The sequence below is a fragment of the Pseudophryne corroboree genome, chromosome 1, assembly GCF_028390025.1.
Source record: "Pseudophryne corroboree isolate aPseCor3 chromosome 1, aPseCor3.hap2, whole genome shotgun sequence".
In the NCBI taxonomy this organism is placed as follows: Eukaryota; Metazoa; Chordata; class Amphibia; order Anura; family Myobatrachidae; genus Pseudophryne; species Pseudophryne corroboree.
The window spans coordinates 895,839,497-895,861,631 of NC_086444.1; the positions used below are offsets into that span (position 1 = coordinate 895,839,497).

Sequence of the window (22,135 nt, forward strand, 5' to 3'; positions counted from 1 at the left end):
TAAATGTTTAATCCGATCTGCTAATATTTTGGTAAGTAACTTATAATCGAGGTTCAGTAAAGAGATTGGGCGATATGATCCCGGCTGAGAGAGGTCCTTCCCAGGTTTAGGAAGAACCTTGAGAATGGCTGTATTAAAATGTCTGGGAAGAGTGTCAGAGGCCAAAACCGCATTCAGGACCGACACTAAAGTTCCACCAATGCGTGGTAGAAGAAACTTATAAAAATCAGCACTGAAGCCATCAGGACCCGGTGCCTTGTCCCTGCCGAATTGTCCAATGACCTTCTTGACTTCTTCAAGTGTGATGGGTTCTAGTAATGATTGGACCATAGTGGGGAGTAGCTGTGGAACAGGGAGAGTATCCCAGAAAGTAGAGGGCCATGGGGAGCCAATAGGAGAAGTCATAGACAAAGGAGGAGGGGTTGGGGAGTATAGGCCTTCATAAAAGGATCTCATCACGTCAGAAATTTCTTGGTTAGTGGTGGTTAGCGCGCCAGTGGATGTTTGGAGCGGGTGTGTGACCATAGGAGGACGAGAACCATTTAGTAAAGTCGTCAATAATTTACCAGTTCTATTGCCAAATTTATAGAATCTATAACTTACTGAGAAGGAGAATCTACTGCCCATAGCAGACATAAATTCATCAAAATGAGTTTTGGCATTAAGATAGGCGAGGCGGTTTTGCGAGGTAGGGGAGGATTTGTATTGCTGGTAGGCTGTCGACAGGGGCCTCTGAAACTCCAAATATTGAGTGGCATATTTTTTATTGTTGGCTGAGACGTAAGATATGATATCACCCTGGAGAACTGATTTCGCAGTCATCCAGAATAATATAGGGTCTTCTTCTAGATGGGATGCATTATTAGTCTCGAAAGATTCCCAGGAGGATTCCAATTTCTGTTGAAATTTTAGGGAGTTTGCGAGATATGACGGGAATCGCCACAGTTTAGGAGATGGGGAGGAGACATTTGGAAAGTGAAGGGTCGCTGTTACCAGGGCATGGTCCGAGAGGGCTATGGTCTCAATTTGGGAATCAGACACATGAGGTAGTAGAGAGTGGGATAGTAGAATGTAGTCTATCCTAGATAGTGTGTGGTGGGCAGCGGAGAGGCATGTGTATTCCTTTTCCGTGGGGTGTAGAGCCCTCTAGATATCTACTGCTTGCAGTCTTTCTGCTAAAAAGGGGACCCCAAGTTTGGGCAGTGAAAGATGTCTCGTGGGGGGATGTGACCTATCTAGGTAGGAGGAAGAAATAAGGTTAAAATCACCACCTAGGAGCAAGGGCTCTGTTAGAAGGGGGGTCAATTTGGCTAGTAGAGTCTGAAAGAACATCTTGTTGTAAGCATTAGGAGCGTAAACATTGCATATAGTGTACATTTTACCATTAATTTTAGCCGATAATATGACATAACGACCATCTGGGTCATCTATAGCTGTTTATTAAGATAAAGGAGTATTTTCCGTCTCTTCGCTGGGGAGTTAAATCCCCCTACATTCCAAGTTCCCACTACTAAATCAGGCATGTTGTCATGATAAAGATAAAACATATGCACCAACTACTATCAGCTTTATACTAATAAAGACAGTCACATCCTAGGAGGGGGGTGGGAGAGAGGGGGGAGGAAGGAGACAATACAAGGGAGGGAGAAGTATTAGAAAAGAAAAAAGTAGGCAACAGGTCATACAATATGAAAAGCATTACCGTACTAATAATCATGCTAGCAATGACCAGCGACCTCCGGCCAACGGTCATGCACAAGGACCAACAACAGTGGTCTCGTGCATGAGCGTTAAAGAACATAAATGCAATAGTAAGGAAGGAATTCCTCCTCGCCGTCGTCTTATAAGTAGTTACGCCCGCCCGAGAAGAAGAGTAGAGAATTATATATTAACTAAATTGTGAGAAGCAGAATGTCATGAGTGACAATCAGGGAGTGGGGGTTACCGAAAAGTAGCTTCCGGAATCATTATAAACTTGAAATATGTCAAACTAAATTATAAAACAACATGAATGAGTAAATCTCGCATCTAAATGAGCTAAGTTATCAATGACATAAGATGTAATCGAATGAAGAAAATATAGAGAAGTGGGTACATATGACTGAGGATATGTATAATCAGTGTTCAGCAGTGACAGTCATTGAACGGCCTGCAGACGGCATTAAGATGACACTGTCAGTGAAGGGGTGCTTGAGAGCGTTCCAGTGGGTTCAATGGATTATAGCGTCGCTGCCGGTGAAGGACGATCTGTGATGTCCACGCTATCCTCTCGTGCAACATTACGTAGGTATGCTGCTGCATCAGCGGGTGACAAAAAGTCCTTGTGGGAGGTACCCTCATAAATACGCAAGCGTGCGGGATAGAGCAGGCCAAACTTGCGGCCCTCTGACACGAGTTGCGTGCAAATTGGGGAAAAAGCCTTACGGGCCCGGGTCAGTTCCACTGAGTAATCCTGGAATATGTAAAGCTTATTACCCTCCCATTGTAAATCTTTCACTTTACGGGAAGCAGACCAAAATGTCATTTTATGAAGATAGTTCAGACATCGGAACAAAGTCACACGTGGGCGCGGTCTGTTGGGGGTAGGGACTGGCCCCACTCGGTGCACTCTCTCGATTACGAGATCATTACAGTCCCGTTCAATGCCCAATAGTGAAGGAAGAGTGGTGCGCACGAAATGTGCCAGTGCTGTGCCTTTTATAGATTCTGGTAGTCCCACTAATCTTATATTGTTTCTTCTCGAACGATTTTCAATATCGTCTAATTTATTCCATATTTGGTAATTTTCTGTAGTGAGAGTTTTTACGGAATGTTGAAGCCCTTCAATGTCATGGGCGGCTGCTTGAAGTTGTGTTTCAGTATGGGTAACCCTCTGTGTCAGGTGCTGCAGTTGTTTGGATATATCACAAACTGCTTGGGACAGGAGGGGTGCCATAGTAGCTGTGATAGCTGCCACTACGTCTCCATATGTGACAGGGGCTGTGGGATCCCGGCATACCTGGGAGCCTTTGTTGTCTGTGCCCTCAGCTGCGGATTTCTTGGACGCTAGGGAGATCACCTCAGGTCCGGTGTCCGGCGCCATGACACTTGTCGCGCGGCGCTTCACCTGCCTGTTCGGCGCTGCTGCGGGAGCCTGTGGAGCCGCTGTCACGGCTGTCACAAAGCGATCCATTGTGATCGCGGATGCTGGCAAGGGTGTTCCAGGCGGTGTGGAGGCTGATATAGCCTTGAAAAGGTGTCTTACAACGGGCGGCGGGGACGGAGCTCCTGCAGTGAGCTTCCTACTCCATGCGTCCCGGAACCGGAAGTCCTGAAATTAATGTTTAATGTAAAGTTTAAAATGTAAGGTTTGCTTTCCTGCTACATTCTTGTAAATAGTCCTATGAGCTGACAATGTGCTGCTTCATTCATCATATAGGGAAATAACTCTCAGGCTTGTATATTCTTATAATAAGAACTTATTTACTGACTATGTTTAATTGAAAGTGATAATCCAGTTGTCTGGAGGAAATGTTCTGTCCATTAAAATGTCCCATATTTTTAAATTTTACTGTAATACTATGTTTATGCTTGTTAATATCTTTCAAATGTGTTTTTACAATCTATGTAATAAGGCTAGAGAGATAAAGCGGAGAGAGATAAAGTACCAGTCAATCAGCTCCTAACTGCCATGTTACAGGCTGTGTTTGAAAAATGACAGGAGATGGCTGGCTGGTCTTTTATCTCCGCCCTCTTTATCTGTCTCTGAGTCTTATTATATAGATGCCTATCTTTGAAAAATGTCAGCTAGGAGTTGATTGGTACTTTATCTCTCTCCCCTTTATCACTCTCCAAGACTTAGTACATCTGCCCGATATGTTTTAACTACTAAGGGGTATATTCAATTGAAGTCGGATCCATTCCGACATTCATTAGTCGGAATGGATCCGACCTGGGCTATTCAATGACATCTCAATTCGACTTTTAAAAAAGTCGAATTGAGAAGCAGGAGGGTAGACGGGGGAGAGCCGTAGGCAGATGGGGGAGAGCAGCGCTACAGCAGTGGCTATAGCGCTGCTCTCCCCCGTCTACCCGCGGCTCTTCTCTGTCTCCCCCCCGTCTCTCTGCCTCTCCCTATCCCTGCTTCACAGCCGCCACTCATGGCAGCATCCACTCACACCTGGCTCCAGCAAACGAGGTCTCGCTTGCTGGAGCCGAGTGGACGCTGCTGTGAGCGGCGTCTGTGACATCCTCCGGCGCTGCTCTCCCCGTCCCCGGTGCGGCTCTCCCCATCTCCGGCGCTGCTCTCCCCGTCTCCGGCGCTGCTCTCCCCATCTCACTTTTACTTTTTTAAAGTCGAACTGAGATGGTTGAAAAGGGGGCCAAAACCTATCGGTTTTGGCCCCGTTTTCGACACAAGCACGTGGATCGGCAACTATTCCGCCGATCCACATGCTTTTCAACAAGTCGAATTCCTTAACTTGTCAAAAAATTTGGGGTTAGATTGAATAGGTCGGAACTCCTTCTGACCTGAAAAAGTCGAAAACAGCAGCTTTCAACTTCAATTGAATATACCCCTATATGTAAAATAACATAAAATCATGTAATAGAAATTCACGTGATCATGTCGTCTTTAGGCAACTATCCACCATTACCAGAGCCAGACTTCTGAAATAGTATTTTAGTTAGAATGAATTTGTCAGTCTCATGTTTCTTGGTTCAGCTTTTCAATGAACTATATCTATTTTTTCATTGACCTCACTATTATCCCCATGGACCATATTAAAGTATTGTTAACAAAATTAAGAATTTGGAGTTATAGTCAAAATACTGTTATACAGATGTGTCCTCTTGCATCTTTGCTCTGAACGTGGCATTCGGGCCACTGAATCCCGTCATGTAGAGTTATAGCATCTTAGTACGGACAAGTCATGGCGTGGCATGAATCCATGCCATGCAGTACACAGTTTAACCGCTGGGTGGCGAATGCTCCACGGATGAAAACTACAGTACTAATAACAATACAGTATTGTGTCACTAATACTGAACAGCTGAAAATACATACTCTCCCCCTCCTACCCAGCAGCATTACACTCTAAACCCCTATTCATGATTTCAGTACTACAGTATCTATGATATTGCATTGTGTACACCCTCCGTGGCGTAAGGCGCACGCTTCACCTCATATTCCAAATAGGTGTCGAGTCTCCTATGGCTGGTTAGTGTGGCCGAGTGGTTAAAGTCAGTGCACTATGTAGCTGGCATCTCAGGTTTGACATCAGGTAACAACATTTTATGGATGGTCCGGTAAAGTGTTGAATACAACATCCAGAGTGGTTTAGCATATTGTTAGTAAACAAAGGACGCACACACCAAATGACTAAATTCTTTATTACACAGTCAACTGCAGCACTGAATTCATGACAAAATGCTGTTAAGTATTAGTGTATAGTGTAATGAATGACAGGTTGCATCAGCCAATCGGCAAGTGGCGCTACAGAGGCTTCATTGGTTATTTGATGAATGTGCTGTGCAATTTAGGAAAAGTGACAACTGGTGGACAGAAAGCTGTATTAAAGTCTCCATCTTTTCCAGAGCCTCAGTATGTTATGTTACAACATTCTGTTACAGGCAGCGGCACTGCAAGGAGTGACTAGCAAGGTCTGCTACAGTTAGAAATTCGTTTGATGAACATATGTCAAAATAAAAGGTTAACCATGGTGACGCACTATAAACTACATGGAGATCTATTTTTTTAGGTTCAAACACCATGTTAATATTCTATAACCTTAAGTCTATTCATGATATGCGAGACAACCAAAATGTTAATGAAATTGCATTTAACTGCTAAGTGTACCCCATCTTGAGACGTACCGTCTTATTAATTTTGATTAGAGAAGAAATATACATATGTAGCTTACTTCTGTGAGACCCCCTTTTGTGAAGCCCTCCTGCCATTACCATTAATCAACCCATCTAGCATGCTAGACAGTATGGCCAGCATGCTAGTCGATTGTGGGCACTCTTTTCGCCCTTCTGCCCATAACAGCAACATGAAATAGAGATGTGCCTATTTCCCTATAGATTGTATGCTTGCGAGCAGGGCCTTCCTACCTCTGTCTGTCTGTTTTTACCCAGTTTTGTTCTATTACTGTTGTTCTAATTGTAAAGCGCAACGGAATATGCTGCGCTATATAAGAAACTGTTAATAAATAAATAAATAAAGATGTGGGTGTAGGTAGGGACATTTTGGCATTCTGTATTTCAGGTTTTTGGGGGAGTTTTTTGCTTCTTGCGTTAAATATCCTGTATCCAGCAGGCCGAGAACTAAGGATAGCACCATATACAGTACAAATAAATACGCATTATCATGCATAAATGAATCTTAAAGTGTCCTTTCCTCCTAGGTATTCAAATAAACCCTGGAAACAGGAAAATATATCTTCCTTTACCCTCTCTAATATAATATTACAAACACTATTTATTTCAGCCACATATTTTATATAGTAATATTAATCTTACATAGAAGCACACATTTTGGAGCTTGCAATACCTTACTTTAAAATTAGACATACAGACCAAGAAAGATTGACATGAAGAAATGGTGATGACATATTCATAACTACTTTTTCTATTAATACTTACCAACAAATCTTCACTACTAATATGGTCTGGCTGTTTATCTTACAGTGCTTTTGTTTCTTCTGAAAACATGAATAAAAAGTAAATGTTGAAAATGTCTAGTCTGATCGGGACATTAATTTAGTCGTTGGCTGACTTGCATGGTCTTTTACCCCCCCCCCTTTACACGCACATGCACAAACACCCCCACACCATGTAAGTCCCAGAGCTATTCAGTTAGAGACCCGTTATCAGCCCACTAGCAGCCCTAAGGCAGCAGTTAATGCTCATCTCTGCTTACACCTCTAGAGGGTGTGAACAGAAATAAACATTAAAACCTGCCTCAGGGCTGCTTGTGGGTTGATCGCAGGTCTCTAATTGAATAGATCCTGGCACTTTACACAAGGAAACAGTCCGGGCAAGTCAACCTGCTGTTAATTGAATCTGCCCATAAATGTTTATTTGTTAAAATACATCATCGTCCACTAAAACAAAAAAGTTAATGAACCTGTTATCAACCGGGATATTTGTTTCTAAACATATTTTTTCAAATATTAAGGCAGAAATACATTGTGGTAATAGACTATATTTATACACACTCATTGATGCAAAACTAGTTTTCTTCTTCATGGAAAAATATACAGATGTAAAAATACACAGACAGTTGATTGTGTTATTAACTGGATTATTCATTAAGCACACACAATTGGCAGATTTTTTACCAAAGTTAGACAACGCTTTTGCGTTACTAAAGAATGCTCAAATTATCTCTTCATTCATTCATTCATTCATTCATTCATTCATTCATTCATATAGGTAGAAAGTAGAAGAAAATATGTTGGAGATAAAAAAGGCATCAGTTTGTTCACAGTCTCCTGTCACTGGTAATGAACATAATAATGGAATTCAGTAAAGTGTCATCAAGATTTCCTCTCAGGGAAAGAGAAAATCTATTAACAATCCTAAAAAAAAAAATCTTTCTTGATGGGAATGAAGCAGCAGTTGTTTTTTTTTATTTTATTTGAAAAAGAGGATGAATAGCCCCCAGTGCTCCATGTATTGATAGAAAGCAAAGGAAGCATACATAAATTATACTATAGTACTTCCACCTGATAGTAATCTGCTGCAATATTGGCAGTAGAAGCTATACTAGTGGCCAGAGTGATCACATTTTGTCATGTAAATGCTTTTCTAACCATGTTCTAATGTATTGCCTGAATGCGTGCTCAGTGCCATTGGTGAAATTGTCAACAAAAAGTGCAGCCAGGTACCCCACAAATGGAGAAATGCTGACATTTATAAAGATGAATAAGCATTAGCAGTGGGTAACCGCTACTGTATATTCACATTTCATACTGGATTTTAAAGAATAATCCATGTGCTGCACAAGATATACTGTACAATGCACACTGATGTGGAAAAAATAAAACTACATTTTATAAGGTACAGTATTTAACTTCAAATACTTATTAAGCTTTCCATATATGGTGCCAACATATTGCAAAGCAGTTTTCAGAGAGTTTTAATCATTCAAGTCACTCCCTGCTCCAGAGGAGTTTACAATCGTATTTATCTACCACAAACATGCACACACAAGGGTCAATGTCATTCAATGCCAGTTAACCTATTAATATTTTATTGGACTGTCAAAGCCATGGGCCCAACATTGTAAGACAGCAATGCTAACCAGTGCCCCACTATGCCACCCTGTATAAGGAAATGTTTCCAGTTTTAGCAAGACCTTTACACATATAGGGTAATTTATGATGCTTGATTCACCCTGATGCATGATACATTGGTTTGCAGGGACAGATGGTGGTGTTGGCAGAGATATAAGTCTCAGTAGACCAATGGCAGGAGTAGGTCTGAGTAAGTACAATACTAGGAGTAAGTATGCACTGAATTTGGAGGCTCATACATTTAAGTGATAAAGGGATTGAAAATATGTATTTTAAGAGCATTTTGCATCAGCTCTGAGCTGGTGTTTTTCATTCTGCAATCAGAGCTGTTGAGACAACCCCGGGTACTGAGGGGGTGTGACCAAATCTGGGAGATTTGGCCCCATCAATCCACCAAAAAAATGTAAAAATTCTATGCATGGCACCAAGAGGAGAGATGTGTGATGCAAAAGGGGTAAGCAACTAACCCGGGCCACTATGGGCGGCAGCTCTGCAAAGGGGCACAATGTACCCCTAAGAAACTGATCCAGGACCCAAAGGGCCTCTCCAACAAGACCAGTCCCAAGAAAAGAGTACCCTCCCCTTTTCTTTCTCTCTGCACCGCTGACTACAATACCCTTTACACTGTTATGTAGATGTATCACAGTAGCTCAATGTTATGAAAGGCTCAAACATTCAATGTCATACTGTAATATATTTAAGTCATAAAAGAGGTTAAATTGAGCTATATTTAAATTTCACTAAATTAACAGAGGGATTCAGAAGTCATGGTTGGACTTTGATGTGAAGGGTACACTTTTGCAAAGTGTTCATCTTCATTTTCCCACCTACTTACAAATATAAGTGCACTCTAATTTGCAAAGTGACCTCCAAAGACCAGAAAATTACCCTTTACCATGATGTGTGAATGCTGGCCCAGTGAGGGGCAATAGTAAAAAACAAAGCATTTTACGGGGTATATTTTTTGTTTGGAAAATGACTTACAGTACTTTTTTCTAAACTTTGCCCATATGTCTCAAATAAAATATGGTTATCCAGACCAGTAAAACCAGTAAAGACCAGACCAGTAAAAGTTAGATACTCCAGTATAAATCTTGATTTTGAGCACAAATTCCATTGAATTAGAGTAAAACTTATTTTACAGTAAAAAAGTTTTCATCTCCTTATGTTGTATCATAGCTCATTGGCATTCTGTTTCTCCATGTTGTGATTATTACCCTACATAACAATAATTTTAATGTTGTAATGCTCAACCAAGGTAATGTTCTAGTGTACGTTTCAGCAAGTGCTCATTTTTTGCAACAAGTAACACATCTCTATTATTATCTATTTGCATTATTTAATTGACATTTCCATTTGGACTACTGTCAGAAAAACTATTTTTTAAATGGGTAAAGTACAGATGAGGAGGTGTGTGTGTTTAAATACATTTTATATTGAACATGTTGCATTTATCAAGACCATGGGTGAATTTAGGGGTCCAGCCTCCCCTAGGCACAATATTATTTGTTACTCCCCTATCACATCACTGCCCTCTTCAAGTCGGGGCCGGTCCCAAAACAGCCCCATCCTCACCAACCCTCCACCACTGACCACTGTCTCCCTCCGCACCAGTTACTAAATAAAAAAATAAGTTGTAATGGCAAAGACAAACAAAATGAATCACCTGGACTCATCTGGACAACATCCTAGCAGGGCTCTCATGCAGGAGAGCATGCTGTGCCACCCCATGTCCGTAACATGCCTAATGGGAAATCTACCACTGATCAAGACACATTTCATTATATTATAATATTGCATTAAAATAGGGCAATGCAGCTTTAACATTTACTACTTACATTAAAAAATTAAATTTTTATGCTATCAGGATTTTTTTCGGACTACTCAATCAGCCCCCATTTTTCTGATCCCAAAAATGTTCACTTTGAATGAAAAAGCACAATGGATTCATGTAAAGTCATGGACCTATGTTTTCTTGGCCGTGATCAGGAAAAAATCCTTGCTTATCATGGATTTGGTTAAGCCCCAATAAATGGTTGCATTAGGGCTAATTGAATAGTACCGGGTGAGTAAATTACTGCAGCTAATTGGGGCAGTATCCTATTAGATGCAATTTCAGTCGATCAAAATGGATGGATATTGCGATGTTTACCCGATGGGCTTTATCATGGTATCCAATTAGAGGCTGTTCTTTATTGCTAAGGCACTCGAAGCATAAACCTCATTAAGTGTCGTCATCGGTTGAAAAGGATGCCAGCATGGGGGCTAATAGGATTGCCCCTGTGATCCTATTATCAGCGGGAAAGTAATGCTGCTAATAGTATAACGCCCTTTGTGTTTAACTGTGATAAGTTGCAGATTAGTCCAGTGGTTATCAAACATTTTTGAATTATTGTGCCCTAGAGTATCAGAATTTTTTTTCACAGCTCCCTAAGCCAAAAGTTTCTTACTGAGAAATATAGAACTAAGGCCCTCATTCCGAGTTGTTCGCTCGTTATTTTTTATCGCATTGGTGCGATTAGTCGCAAACTGCGCATGCGCAATGTTCGCAGTGCGTCTGCGCCAAGTAAATTTGCTAAAAAGTTTGGTATTTTACTCACGGCTTAACGAAGAAATCTCTTCATTCTGGTGATCGGAGTGTGATTGACAGGAAGTGGGTGTTTCTGGGCGGAAACTAGCCGTTTTATGGGTGTGTGCGAAAAACGCAGCCGTTTCTGGGAAAAATGCGGGAGTGTCTGGAGAAACGGGGGAGTGTCTGGGCGAACGCTGGGTGTGTTTGTGACGTCAAACCAGGAACGAAACTGACTGAACTGATCGCAGTGGCAGAGTAAGTCTCGAGCTACTCAGAAACTGCTAAGAAATTTCTATTCGCGATTCTGCGAATCTTTCGTTCGCAATTCTGCTATGCTAAAATACACTCCCAGTAGGTGGCGGCTTAGCATGTGCAAAGCTGCTAAAAGCAGCTAGCGAGCGAACAACTCGGAATGAGGGCCTAAATATTAAATTAAGAAAATTGTGTTTATATGTCATCCTTAGGTCCAGTTATCTGGTGAGGGACAAGATTTGCCTCTGTTTATCCATATATTTATTTGAGTAGCAGCCACCAGCTATGGTTTTGCCTATTACATTGACCATAAATAATTTATATTGGTCCTGGACCACCAATCCGAGGCATCCCTGCAAGTGTACTGAGGCACCCAGGGTGCCACCGCTCACAGTTTGAGAACCTCTGGATTAATCCCGTTATCTAAATTTTAATATTAAAACAATTTGTAGAAAAGTAGATGGTTGCGATGAGACAGCTAGTTACTAACCACACCCACCGTCCGAGTCACCCATTGTATATTCTGATTATGCTTATATTGGAATATGCATTTTGGTGACATACAGTAAGTGAAATAGTAGATACATATTTTTGCACTGCTTATGCTGATTATACAGGGTGTTTCACTCTCTGTAGGCCCCAAAGATTTTCTTATAATCAAAAGTAATCAAAGTAATTGACGTCATTTAGTGAAATTTGACATAGATATACTGTACCTTGGTCTATGAGAAACATGAGGAAGTCATATGAAGTGCTCGCCATTAGCATCCAGGTCATCTGTTCACACATGTGCAAAGTGAAGGCCAGCTGTTCACCACTCTAGTCAGTAGGTGTTCCTGTTTCTGACAGTGGTGTTGTGTACTATGGCGTCCAGTGCCAGCTCCATAGGTGGGGCTGCAGCACAGTTCAAAGTTCAAATAGGGGAGCCACACCTACTGCCACCAACTGTCTTCCCAAACTGACTCACTGGCAGTTAGTGTGACTCCCGTGTTTGAACTTTGGACTGCGCTACAATTAGTTAAAACTCTCCATAACATGGAGCAATGCATTCAAGTTGGCCTGGATGCCAATTGCAAACACTTTCAACACTTGCTACGGCTTCCTCATGTTAATCATAAACCAAGGTACTGTATGTCTATGCCAAATTTCCCTAAATTACAACAATTACTTTGAAAGTTATAAGAAAAACTTTGGGGTTTATGGTGAGTGAAACACCCTGTATATTGAATAATCTGTTCCATTATTAGATTAATGTGATTAGATTTGTTTTTACAACACCCACAGGCATACAATATCCTTATTATGAAATGTATAATATAACATCCACCTTGCTGACTAAAGGTAGTTTTAAACTGATGTTTGCAAATAATATGTAGTAGAATAGATATGTAAAATGACTGTCACTTTCTTGTGTGTCTAGCAGAAAGTGATTGACAGAGACAGAACTGTGCTCAGGGGAATAACAGTGTTATAGATGTGGATTGAGATATGACAATAGACATGTTAAATCTGCCAAAATGAGGATTATAACTTGAATGAGTGTTTGCAGGAGACTGGTAGTGCATGTGGCTAGTAGAGGATCTTGATTGCATAGCAAAGTTACATCATCTGAACATTTTAAAAATACAAATCTGTAAAAAATAAGACCCAACGGCCTATTTGACCAAAACATGTCCCTGATGTCAGTGCACTCCTGTATCAGTGCAAACCCATAGCAATGTTTTGCTATGCCATACCTTATTGGGGTATTATAATTGATACTTTCCAGAATAGGTCCTGTATACAATTACTTTAGGAGCACTAGTGTCAATAATTGTAACTTTTCCATTTTTTTCAATTATGGGGTAAAATTGCTAAGGTGGGTTTTTTTTTTAGAACTGGTGATGTTGCCCATAGCAACCAATCAGATTGTATCTATTATCTTCTAGAAGCAGCTAGATAAATGTTAAGTAGAATTGGTTGCTATGAGCAACATCACCAGTTCTAAAAAAAACCTCCCACCTTAGTAAATGTACCCCTTTGTCTTAAATCATTGTTTTTCAAATTCATCCTCATGGAACCCTAATTGGGTGTTTTCAAGGTCTCCTCAGGAATAATTAGTACCACATGTAGATCTATTGTTTTAGTCAATTAACACAACAGCTAGATAATCTGGAAAACATGCGCTATTAGGCTTTCATGAGGTGTGTGGCATGATTTGCAGACAGTAATAATGTTGACATTTGTCATGTCAACATTCATCATGTAGACACTTGTTAGGGTAATTTAACCTCTTCTGGTCTGGTCTATAAACTCTCTGCAGTCATCAGTCAGAATTCTGTGCATTTAGCAACCGGTTGGGGGTCAGTGAATGAAAAGATGACACAGGATTATGTGTAACCTAAGCAAATCATAATTGACCTGCTAGGGGCAGTCACAGGTTTATTTTTATAGCTTAGAAAAAGAATCATGCTTGCCAATACATTTAGCCAATCAGAATACACCATGTATGTCTCAGACCCTGAAATACATCAATTGTCATACAATGTTCCAATTGGCAACTAGAACATCCTTGAAAATGGTTATTGTTTTGTGATTATCAGTCTTTCGGACATAAACTCAAAACATTCTTCAACATTCTTCCCAATTAGCCTTGGATACATCTGGTGTTGCCTTGTCCTTGAACAATTCATGCTTTAAACAAGATATTCTGAGTATATAGTTTTCTGAATATCTGTGCAATATATTTAAGGATACATGAACACATTTTGTGATTAACAGTAAATATCTTAATAAATGCGAAAAAGCGTGAATCAATATTTTTGCTATACTGCGGAAGCTCCTACACCATCATTTCCCCTCTTTTTGATTCCACTTTTTCTCCCTATTCTACCTACACTAGGCCTGAACTATCCCCTTTCAGTAAACCAGTCCCCTGGACTTATAGCCCAAACCTTGGGGATTACCCCTAACAACAACCAAAGGATAAGCAACTTCATTCTTCTGGCTGGAGAGTCACTGTCAACTTCTTCGAGTGGGAGGCGTGTAATCAGGTATCACGACCTTTCACCTTAATTTGAGGTAGGCATGGTTAGCAGCACTTGATATGGACCATCATATCTTGGTTCAAAGGTCTTTCTCACATGTCTCTTTAAATAGACCCAATCTCCTGGATTTAGCTTATGCGTAGCTGATCCTTCTGGGTCTGGAATGGAAGAAAACACTTGGCAATGGAGGTTAGTCAATGTTTTACAGACCTCCTGTACATAACCTGTTAAATCACCATGATTATGTTGTAACTGTTGTGGATAATAACAACCTGTTCTTGGAGCTGACCCAAACAATATTTTATATGGAGTCAGCTTACTAGGTCTCATAGGTGTGGTCCTAATATTGAACAAGACTATAGGTAGGCATTCTTGCCAAGTTCTTTTGGTTTCTGTCATCATTTTCTGTAGTTTTAGCTTAAGGTCAAAGTTCAGATGTTCCCCCCTCCCACTCGCCTGGGGACGGTAAGGCACGTGGAAGGCCTGCTGTACCCCCAAATCTTTCATTATATGCTGCATGACTTCTCCTGTGAAATGTGTACCTCTATCTGATTCTATAACCTCAGGTACCCCAAATCTACATACTACTTCTGCTATCAGTTTCTTTGCAGTGGTTTTTGCTGTGGCTTTGCTTACTGGCTAGGCTTCGGCCCAGTGACTAAACATGTCCGTTGCTACTAGTACATATTCATATGGACCGCTTCGTGGCAACTGTATATAGTCGATTTGTAGTCTTTGAAATGGATAAGAGGCTTTGGGTATAGTTCCTAGAGGTGTCTTGGTTCTTTGTCCTGGATTGCTGATTCCACAGATCCAGCATCCTGCTACAAAGTTTGTTGCAGCTTTACTGAAGCCTGGAGCTATCCAATGCTCTTGTACTCTATTCACCATGGCTTCCTTTGAATGATGTACTTGTCCATGAGCTACTTGCAACATAGGTGGAAATAGAGCTGCTGGTAGACAGTACTTTAATTCTCTTGACTTCCAAAGTCCATGTTCATCTTCTTCTGCCCCCGATCGTGTCCATTTTTCCTTTTCTCCTTGTGATGCTTGTTGTTGAATTTTGATCAACTCCTCTTCACTGGGCATTTGCTTCACATCTTGAGCTACTAAGACTTGCTCAGGTTCTTTTGATTGTAAAGCAATTCTCTTGGCTTCTGCATCTGCAAATGCATTTCCTTTAGCTTCCATGGTTTGGCTCTTAGTATGTGCTTGTACCTTGATTATGCCAATCCTTTTAGGTAGTTCCAATGCTCTGAAGAGTTCCATAATCAAACTGGCATGTTTGATGGGTTTTCCATTTGCACCTTTGAAGTCCCTACTTTTCCAAATAGCGTAATCCTGGGACACCCCCCAAGCATAGCATGAATCCGTGTAGATGTTAGCGGTCATGTTTTCAGCATGTATGCAGGCTTTGGTCATTGCTATGAGTTCTGCTTCTTGTGCTGACATGCTTGGTGGCAATGGACCAGAATCTATGACTTCAGTTTCAGTTGTTACTGCATATCCTGTCCTTGCGGATCCATTATCATAATATCTTGATCCATCGATGAACAGGTTCATGTCTGGATTGTCCAGTGGTGTATCTTGGACATTAGGAAGAGGTAAAGTCTCTAATTCCATGAGGGCTAGGCAATCATGTAGAGATGATTGTGTTGTATTTTCTGCGTCTGTAGCAGCATTTTCCTCCTCATCTGACGATTCACCATCATTACCATTTCCCACTCTCCTCCCCTCTTTTGAATCGTTGATGGGAAGGAGTGTAGCTGGGTTTAGTACAGTGCATCTTGTGATGGTGACATGGGAGGCGCTTAATAGCGCTACTTTATATTTGGTAAGTCTGGCTGCAGAAAGATGCTTGGTTTTTGCTTGACTTAGTATTTCTGTTACAGCGTGAGGTACTTGTATACATAGTGGATGATCAAGCACAATGTCTGCCACCTTTTCCTTGAGTATCGCTGCTGCTGCTGCCACTGCTCGGACACAGGATGGTGCTCCTCTGATAATCGGATCCAGCTGGGCTGAATAGTATGCCACTGGTCTTTGTTTTGGTCCGTATTTCTGGGTGAGCACCCCTAAAGAATGCCCTCTGTTTTCATGGCAGAATAGGTTAAAAGGCTTTTTGTAATCAGGCAATCCCAATGCTGGGGCTGTTATTATGGCTTGCTTTAGTTTTCTTACTGCTTCTTCAATGGTGTCCCTGTTTTCTGCTGACGCCTCCTTTTTTGTTAATTCATATAGGGGTTGCATCAGTAATGAGACTGAGGGTATCCATTCTCTGCAATAACCAATAAGGCCCAGGAAAGCTCTGATTTCTTTTTATGTTCTTGGAGTTTTTTGCTTGAGTTATTGCTTTTGTTCTTTCATCAGTAAGATGCCTTGTTCCTTGGGATATGCAGTGTCCTAAAAAGATAACTTTTTTTGTACTAGCTGTAGTTTGTCTTTTGACACTCTGCAATCTTCTTCTGCCAAAAAGATGAGTAGTGATGCTGTTTCCTTTTTGCACTTCTCTTCTGTCTGTGCAGCAATAAGTGTTATGAGCCACGGCTGTGGCTCATTTCCATTTTGCATTTTACATAGTAACATAGTAACATAGTATCTGAGGTTGAAAAAAAGACAATTGTCCATCGAGTTCAACCTATTTGTGGTGTCCTATGCATGATGATTTGACTAAAATTTCTGACTGATGCTGCTGTCAGCCATTGCATTTTATCCCTATTTATAGTAACTATAATGCATGACTATGCACCATACCCCTGGATATCCTTTTCCAATAGGAATTTATCTAACCCATTCTTAAAGGTGTTGACAGATTCCGCCATTACAACTCCCTCGGGCAGGGAATTCCAAACACGTATTGTCCTTACCGTGAAAAAGCCTTTACGCCGTATTGTGCGGAATCTCCTCTCCTCTAACCTGAGCGAGTGTCCACGAGTCCTCTGTGTTGATCTAACCAAAAACAGGTCCCGCGCAAGCTCTGTGTATTGTCCCCTTATATATTTGTAGATGTTGATCATATCCCCTCTTAGTCTCCGCTTTTCCAATGTAAACATGCCTAGTCTTTCAAGCCTTTCCTTGTATTCCATCGTCTCCATGCCCTTAATTAGTTTGGTCGCCCTCCTCTGTACCTTTTCAAGCTCCAGGATATCCTTTTTGTAGTACGGTGCCCAGAACTGTACACAGTATCCAAGGTGTGGCCTCACTAGTGATTTATATAACGGGAGTATAATACTCTCGTCCCTAGCATCAATACCCCGTTTTATGCATGCTAATATCTTATTAGCCTTCTTTGCTGCAGTCCTACTTTGGACACTACTTCTTAGCTTGCTATCTATGAGGACACCTAAGTCCTTTTCCAGTACAGAATCCCCTAATTTTACCCCATTTAGTAGGTAGGTGTAATTTTTGTTCTAGTTACCACAGTGCATTACCTTACACTTGTCTGTGTTGAAGCGCATTCTCCATTTGGCTGCCCATGCTTCTAATTTAACTAAGTCGTTCTGAAGAGACTCGGCATCCTCCTCTGTATTTATAGCCTTACACAATTTGGTATCATCTGCAAAAATTGACACCATGCTCTCTAGACCTTCTGTTAGGTCGTTAATGAAAATATTGAACAATAGCGGTCCTAATACTGAGCCTTGCGGCACACCACTTAGCACTTCAGTCCAAGTTGAAAAAGATCCATTAACCACAACGCGCTGCTTCCTATTATCTAACCAGTTTTTGACCCAAGTGCATATTGTGCTTCCTAGCCCTGATTCTTGTAGCTTGTATATAAGTCTCATGTGTGGTACAGTATTGAACGCTTTGGCAAAGTCTAAAAAGATTACATCCACGTCTTTACCCTGATCTAGGTTTGCGCTTACTGTTTCATAAAAGCCAAGTAAGTTGGTTTGACAGGATCTGTCCTTCATAAACCCATGTTGATTCCTTTTAATGACCTTATTGGTTTCAAGGAACTTCTGAATACTATCTCTTAGAATACCTTCCAATACTTTCCCCACTATAGATGTAAGACTAACTGGTCTATAATTACCTGGTTCAGCTTTACTTCCCTTTTTGAATATAGGCACTACTTCCGCTATACGCCAGTCTTTGGGAACCATACCTGATATAACTGAATCCTCAAAGATCAAAGATAGTGGTTTTGCCAGTTCAGAGTGAAGCTCCATTAGAACCCTTGGATGAATACCATCGGGCCCTGGTGATTTATTATTCTTTAAATGTTTTAATCGGTCACAGACTACTTCCTCGCTTAAATAAGTACCTATCAGTGTGATATTGTCATTATTGAGATTGTGTGTCAGTCCCTGAATTGGGTCCTCTCTAGTGAATACTGTTGAAAAAACTCATTTAGTGTGTACGCTATGTCATTATCATTTTTGCTTAAGACTCCCAACTTGTCATTCAAAGGGCCTATACTCTCCTTTTTTAATCTCTTGCTATTAATGTATTTAAATAATTTTTTGGGATTCACTTTGCTTTCCTTTGCTACTAGTTTTTCAGTTTCTACTTTAGCCGCTCTTATTTCCTTTTTGCAATTTTTGTTACATTCCTTATATTGCTGAAATGACTCTGCATCCCCGTCAGATTTGTATTTTTTAAATGCTCGCCTTTTCTTGCCCATAAGTTCCTTAATCTTTTTGTTAAGCCACATCGGTTTATGATTTTTATTCCCTTTTTTGCTACTCATAGGAATATATTTGAGTGTATTTTTAGCTAGTAGGAATTTTAGTACCTCCCATTTCTCCGTAGTATTTTTTCCTAAAAACAAACCTTCCCATTCAATATCTCTGAAAAATACCCTCATCATTTCAAAGTTGGCTTTGCTAAAGTTTAAAGTCCTAGTTGAGCCAGTATAGGGCTGTTTGTAGAAACTGATATTGAATGTGACCATATTGTGGTCGCTGTTTCCTATGGGTTCCCCTACTATAATACCCGATACCAAATCCTGATTGTTTGTTAATACCAGGTCTAAGATTGCATTGTACCTAGTTGGTTCCTCAATTAGTTGGACTAGGTAGTTATCGTTTAGTGTGTTTAAAAACATACTGCCCCTAGCAGTATCACATGAAGTGTTTTTCCAGTTTATCTCTGGATATTTAAAATCTCCCATCACTACTATGTCTCCTACTCCTGCTGCTTTTTCAATTTGCTTTAGTAACAATTCATCATCAGATGCGTTGATACCAGGCGGCCTATAGCATACACCCAATACTAACTTTTTTGTTCCTTTTTCCCCGCATGCAATTTCTACCCATAATGTCTCAACAGTGTCTACAGTCCCCTCCTGACGATCTTCCCATATATTAGGTTTTAAAAACGGCTTTACGTACAGACACACCCCTCCACCCTTTTTATTTAGTCTGTCTCTCCTAAACAGTGTATAGCCCTCTAGATTGACTGTCCAGTCATGAGATTCATCCCACCAAGTTTCAGTAATGCCTATAATATCATACTGTTTGCTTGCTGCAAGTATTTCTAGTTCACCCTTTTTACCAGTAATGCTTCTGGCGTTTACATACATACAACTAAGATAAGTATTTTCCCTTGCGTTAGGGACATCTTTCATCTTATGTGGCAAGGATGACCTGTAATCGTCATTGGTTAGTGCTTTGGTAAAATCCCTTTTAGTACCCATGTTAGTAACCTTACCGCCTGCTCTTACCCTCCCCCCAACTTCTCCCCCATTTCGTTTACTACTGCCGTCCCCACTATTCTCACTGCATGACCCGTAGTTTCTAGCTAAACCCTCCCCCCAGGCTCCTAGTTTAAAATCTCCTCCAACCTTCTAACCATCCTTCCCCCCAGCACCGCTGCCCCCTCCTCAGTCAGGTGCAATCCGTCACGACAAAAGAGATGGCGCCTGACTGAGAAGTCCGCCCAGTGTTCCAAGAACACAAACCCCTCTTTCCTGCACCAATCCCTAAGCCACACATTTACCTCCCTAATCTCCCTCTGCCTCCCTGGACTAGCGCGTGGCACTGGTAATAATTCCGAGAATATTACCTTAGATGTCCTTGCCTTCAGTTTCTTTCCTAAGTCCCTATAGTCTTTCTTAAGGACATCCCACCCTCCGCTAACTTTGTCATTGGTGCCAACGTGCACCAAGACCGCCGGGTCTTTGCCAGCTCCTCCCAACAATCTATCTACCCGGTCCGCGATGTGCCGTACCCGAGCACCCGGGAGACAACAGACTGTACGGCGATCACGGTCCCGGTAGCAGATTGCCCTATCTGCCTTCCTGATGATAGAATCCCCTACCACCACCATTTGACTAGGTACCTCTCTATCTTTTATCCCAACCGCGCCAGAGGGACCGCACCTCTGGATGCTAGAGGGAGCAGTCTCCTCCGGCACCGTCATTTCTTCACTATCATCCTCCGATTCCTCGTCCAATCGGGCAAATTTGTTCGGGTTTGATAGTTCGGAGATGTCGTGCCTCCCCCTCTTTTTCTTCCTTCTAACTGTGACCCAACTGGCTACCTGATCATCATCCTCTTCTACCAGTGAACCCTCCCGCAACTCCTCCACCGTTCTGTCTAAACTACGCTCGAGATTGTGAATCTCCCTCAGTCGCGTAACGGTTTGCTCTAGATCAGTTACCTGGGCTTCCAGGGCAACCGTTCGCACACACCTCGTGCAGATGTATTCACACTGGGCCGGTAGCTCCAGGTGTGCATACATCTTGCACGACATGCACTGAGTGAGGTCCTCAATCACAGCCCCTCCCATATTGTTTGCAAGGTCTAACTCCCTGTTACACTCAAAGAAAAAGCAGCAAAAATAAAAAATAGAAGACAAGCAATATCACTTATACAATAATTAAGCTGGCTTATACTTATCTATCTTTGAGCGGTTCTTGGTCCTTCACTTTTATGCAGCCGTAGTACTCTCTCCTGTGGCACCTATACTCCACTTAGCAGTTGCAGTTGTTCCAGCTCACTGCTCCTCCTTTTCACTCAGCTTCCAGCTCCTGCTAAAAAAAAAAAAAAATGCTCCTCACACCCGCACAATCACAGCCCCTCTGCAACTCCAAGTAAGAGACCCTCTCACTCACTCACAAGGTCAGCCCCTTGCAGCCTCACCAGAAGTTTACTGGCACTGCAAATGTGTGTTCCTGATTGTGTATTATAAAACTCACCTTTTTCTGTATTCTAACTCACCTTTTTACTGTTTCCAACTCTCACTTAGAAATCCCAGCAGCACTTGGAAGAGACCAGCCCCACAGAGCAGGCTCAAAGAGTCTAGTCACTGCTTATAAAGGCTCACCCAGCTGCTTCAATCAGCCCCTCCCCTCCTGATTACTCACACCTGAGTTAACCCCTCTGGCTATCACCTCACACTTTATTTGCTTTTTTTATTTTTTTCCCTCCAAAAGGAAAAAAAAAACAACAAAAAAACCCAGTACAGATATATTAAAACAAAAAGAAACAGTATAGATACAAACAATCAATCAGAATCAGATTACTTTCTCTCACAAAATTACTATCTTTATATGGATAGACAGAGATTAATAAGAGTTCACCTTTTTACTGTTTCCAACTCTCACTTAGAAATCCCAGCAGCACTTGGAAGAGACCAGCCCCACAGAGCAGCAAATTTTGGTTATGTATTTTATGTTATACTTCTGTTTATGTTCCCCGTGGGTGTCATGGGGTGCTCGGATCTCACCCTTAAGGAGAGGATACTGTTATGAACCACAGGTAGTGGTTCATTCCTATTTTATGTTTATAAGTTGTCTTGCAGGCCAGGATTTCCCGTTACTCTGTTTAAGAATACTCTTGTTTGCTGCCGGTGGTGAGCCTGTGTAATTGCAGCTTGTTCCCATGTGTTCAGCCTCACCTGGCTGCTAATTGCATCTTGTCAGTTTGGAGTCATGCAACAGGGCAGCTGCATGACATAATTAATTATGCCTCTCTGTTATATGCTGGCTGAGTGCAATTCACAGACGCTGGTGATATTTCTAGGTATCCAGTCTTCCAGAGTGCTTGAGTTCTGAG

At 41.4% G+C, this 22,135-nt stretch overlaps 1 protein-coding gene across 6 annotated transcripts in view; it reads left to right on the top strand.

Moving 5' to 3' along the window:
- Positions 1–22,135, top strand: part of LOC134916465 (bifunctional heparan sulfate N-deacetylase/N-sulfotransferase 3-like) — a 474,893-nt gene that overhangs the window by 63,806 nt on the left and 388,952 nt on the right. The window contains exon 1 of one of the 6 annotated variants that reach the window (XM_063920215.1): positions 12,110–12,227. The exons of the other annotated variants lie outside the window; for them this stretch is intronic. The gene's annotated coding sequence lies outside the window, so the exon portion shown is untranslated. Of the gene's footprint in view, positions 1–12,109; positions 12,228–22,135 lie in introns of those variants that run through there. 6 annotated transcript variants of the gene reach the window in all.